The 4,167-nt window shown below is 54.4% G+C and overlaps 1 pseudogene; it reads left to right on the top strand.

Annotated features, from left to right (window-relative positions):
- Positions 1 to 2,630: 2,630 nt before the first annotated feature.
- LOC144418842 (small subunit ribosomal RNA) lies at positions 2,631 to 4,167 on the top strand (annotated as a pseudogene; the record flags this gene model as incomplete).

Consider the following 4,167-nt stretch of genomic DNA (forward strand, 5'->3'; position numbering starts at 1 on the left):
ATGTCAGAGCGAAAGACAGTAATTTCGAATGAGCCAAGAAAGAGCGGTGCGGGGCCGGTCGGAGCGCACCCTTTTCTAGGTGGCTGGCGGGCGAGAGAGTGCTGCGTCGCCGGCATCGGCGTCGAAAGAAGCCGAGCCAAAAAAAGTTAAAGTACAAACGTGCAAGCATACTAACCTAACCCTAGGTAAGGCATGTCAGAGCGAAAGACAGTAATTTCGAATGAGCCATGAAAGAGCGGTGCGGGGCCGGTCGGAGCGCACCCTTTTCTCGGTGGCTGGCGGGCGAGAGAGTGCTGCGTCGCCGGCATCGGCGTCGAAAGAAGCCGAGCCAAAAAAAGTTAAAGTACAAACGTGCAAGCATACTAACCTAACCCTAGGTAAGGCATGTCAGAGCGAAAGACAGTAATTTCGAATGAGCCATGAAAGAGCGGTGCGGGGCCGGTCGGAGCGCACCCTTTTCTCGGTGGCTGGCGGGCGAGAGAGTGCTGCGTCGCCGGCATCGGCGTCGAAAGAAGCCGAGCCGAAAAAAGTTAATGTACAAACGTGCAAGCATACTAACCTAACCCTAGGTAAGGCATGTCAGAGCGAAAGACAGTAATTTCGAATGAGCCAAGAAAGAGCGGTGCGGGGCCGGTCGGAGCGCACCCTTTTCTCGGTGGCTGGCGGGCGAGAGAGTGCTGCGTCGCCGGCATCGGCGTCGAAAGAAGCCGAGCCGAAAAAAGTTAATGTACAAACGTGCAAGCATACTAACCTAACCCTAGGTAAGGCATGTCAGAGCGAAAGACAGTAAACTCGAATGAGCCATGAAAGAGCGGTGCGGGGCCGGTCGGAGCGCACCCTTTTCTCGGTGGCTGGCGGGCGAGAGAGTGCTGCGTCGCCGGCATCGGCGTCGAAAGAAGCCGAGCCGAAAAAAGTTAAAGTACAAACGTGCAAGCATACTAACCTAACCCTAGGTAAGGCATGTCAGAGCGAAAGACAGTAATTTCGAATGAGCCATGAAAGAGCGGTGCGGGGCCGGTCGGAGCGCACCCTTTTCTCGGTGGCTGGCGGGCGAGAGAGTGCTGCGTCGCCGGCATCGGCGTCGAAAGAAGCCGAGCCGAAAAAAGTTAAAGTACAAACGTGCAAGCATACTAACCTAACCCTAGGTAAGGCATGTCAGAGCGAAAGACAGTAAACTCGAATGAGCCATGAAAGAGCGGTGCGGGGCCGGTCGGAGCGCACCCTTTTCTCGGTGGCTGGCGGGCGAGAGAGTGCTGCGTCGCCGGCATCGGCGTCGAAAGAAGCCGAGCCAAAAAAAGTTAAAGTACAAACGTGCAAGCATACTAACCTAACCCTAGGTAAGGCATGTCAGAGCGAAAGACAGTAATTTCGAATGAGCCAAGAAAGAGCGGTGCGGGGCCGGTCGGAGCGCACCCTTTTCTAGGTGGCTGGCGGGCGAGAGAGTGCTGCGTCGCCGGCATCGGCGTCGAAAGAAGCCGAGCCAAAAAAAGTTAAAGTACAAACGTGCAAGCATACTAACCTAACCCTAGGTAAGGCATGTCAGAGCGAAAGACAGTAATTTCGAATGAGCCATGAAAGAGCGGTGCGGGGCCGGTCGGAGCGCACCCTTTTCTCGGTGGCTGGCGGGCGAGAGAGTGCTGCGTCGCCGGCATCGGCGTCGAAAGAAGCCGAGCCGAAAAAAGTTAAAGTACAAACGTGCAAGCATACTAACCTAACCCTAGGTAAGGCATGTCAGAGCGAAAGACAGTAATTTCGAATGAGCCAAGAAAGAGCGGTGCGGGGCCGGTCGGAGCGCACCCTTTTCTAGGTGGCTGGCGGGCGAGAGAGTGCTGCGTCGCCGGCATCGGCGTCGAAAGAAGCCGAGCCAAAAAAAGTTAAAGTACAAACGTGCAAGCATACTAACCTAACCCTAGGTAAGGCATGTCAGAGCGAAAGACAGTAATTTCGAATGAGCCATGAAAGAGCGGTGCGGGGCCGGTCGGAGCGCACCCTTTTCTCGGTGGCTGGCGGGCGAGAGAGTGCTGCGTCGCCGGCATCGGCGTCGAAAGAAGCCGAGCCGAAAAAAGTTAAAGTACAAACGTGCAAGCATACTAACCTAACCCTAGGTAAGGCATGTCAGAGCGAAAGACAGTAATTTCGAATGAGCCAAGAAAGAGCGGTGCGGGGCCGGTCGGAGCGCACCCTTTTCTCGGTGGCTGGCGGGCGAGAGAGTGCTGCGTCGCCGGCATCGGCGTCGAAAGAAGCCGAGCCGAAAAAAGTTAAAGTACAAACGCGATGCTAATGAGCGAGCCGTTGTCTCGACTAATATGTAGGGGGCGTTCGATCGAGCGTCTGGCTTGAGCGCTTGTCGGCCTAGCAGAACGGTCGCATTGTTATGCCCGGGTTTTAGGCACCGCTGCAGGCGGCCGGCAGAGCTCTTGTTTGTGCGAAACTGAATGGATCGAGCCCGAGAGAGGGCGAGCAAAGAAAAAACGCAAATCGCTCCGCCTGGCACTGCCGGCGAGAGCGTGGACGTCGCGGCCAGCGACTGTCGAAGCCGAGTACGGCCGCAGGCGATCGCCTCGGTCTTAAACGAATGCGACGAGCACGCGCCGGGCGGCCCAGCAAGGGCCGAGCGCAGCTGTCGCAGCTATCTGGTTGATCCTGCCAGTAGTGATATGCTTGTCTCAAAGATTAAGCCATGCAGGTGCAAGTACGAGTTCTCGTAAAGCGAAACTGCGAATGGCTCATTAAATCAGTCTTGGTTTATTTGGTCTCGTAAGCGAAGTGGATAACTGTGGTAATTCTAGAGCTAATACATGCATTAAGCGCCGACTTCGGGAGGCGCGCTTTTATCAGATCAAAACCGACCGGGTTCGTCCTGTGACGTTTGATGACTCTGGATAACCACGCGGATCGTACGGTCTCTGCACCGACGACGTATCATTCAAGTGTCTGCCCTATCAACTGTCGAAGGTACGCTACGTGCCTACCTTTGTGATAACGGGTAACGGGGAATCAGGGTTCGATTCCGGAGAGGGAGCCTGAGAAACGGCTACCACATCCAAGGAAGGCAGCAGGCGCGCAAATTACCCATTCCCGACACGGGGAGGTAGTGACGAAAAATAACAATACAGGACTCTAACGAGGCCCTGTAATTGGAATGAGTACATCCTAAAACTCTTAACGAGTATCCATTGGAGGGCAAGTCTGGTGCCAGCAGCCGCGGTAATTCCAGCTCCAACAGTGTATGCTAAAGTTGTTGCGGTTGAAAAGCTCGTAGTTGGATTTTGGGCGAGCGCCGCCGGTCCGTCGCAAGGCGTGTCACTGGTTGCGTTCGCCTCACCTTCGGTTCTCCGTCGGTGCTCTTGACTGAGTGTCGGCGGTGGCCGATAAGTTTACTTTGAAAAAATTAGAGTGTTCAAAGCAGGCTGTTCGCCTGCATAGTGTTGCATGGAATAATGGAATAGGACCTCGGTTCTATTTTGTTGGTTTTCGGAGCACGAGGTAATGATTAAGAGGGACAGACGGGGGCGTCCGTACTCTGCCGTTAGAGGTGAAATTCTTGGATCGGCGGAAGACGAACTACTGCGAAAGCATTCGCCAAGAATGTTTTCTTTAATCAAGAGCGAAAGTCAGAGGTTCGAAGACGATCAGATACCGTCCTAGTTCTGACTATAAACGATGCCAACTAGCGATCGGGAGGCGTTACCATGACGACCTTTCCGGCAGCTTCCGGGAAACCAAAGTCTTTGGGTTCCGGGGGAAGTATGGTTGCAAAGCTGAAACTTAAAGGAATTGACGGAAGGGCACCACCAGGAGTGGAGCCTGCGGCTTAATTTGACTCAACACGGGGAAACTCACCCGGCCCGGACACAGGTAGGATTGACAGATTGAGAGCTCTTTCTTGATTCTGTGGGTGGTGGTGCATGGCCGTTCTTAGTTGGTGGAGCGATTTGTCTGGTTAATTCCGATAACGAACGAGACTCTGGCATGCTAAATAGTTACGCGACCTTCTCGGTCGGCGTCTAACTTCTTAGAGGGACTAGTGGCGTTTAGCCACACGAGATTGAGCAATAACAGGTCTGTGATGCCCTTAGATGTCCGGGGCCGCACGCGCGCTACACTGAGTGAAGCAGCGAGTGTCTAACCTAGGCCGAAAGGTCCGGGTAACCCGTTGAACCTCAT

This window comes from Styela clava, unplaced genomic scaffold (genome assembly GCF_964204865.1).
Source record: "Styela clava unplaced genomic scaffold, kaStyClav1.hap1.2 HAP1_SCAFFOLD_190, whole genome shotgun sequence".
NCBI classification, from domain to species: domain Eukaryota; kingdom Metazoa; phylum Chordata; class Ascidiacea; order Stolidobranchia; family Styelidae; genus Styela; species Styela clava.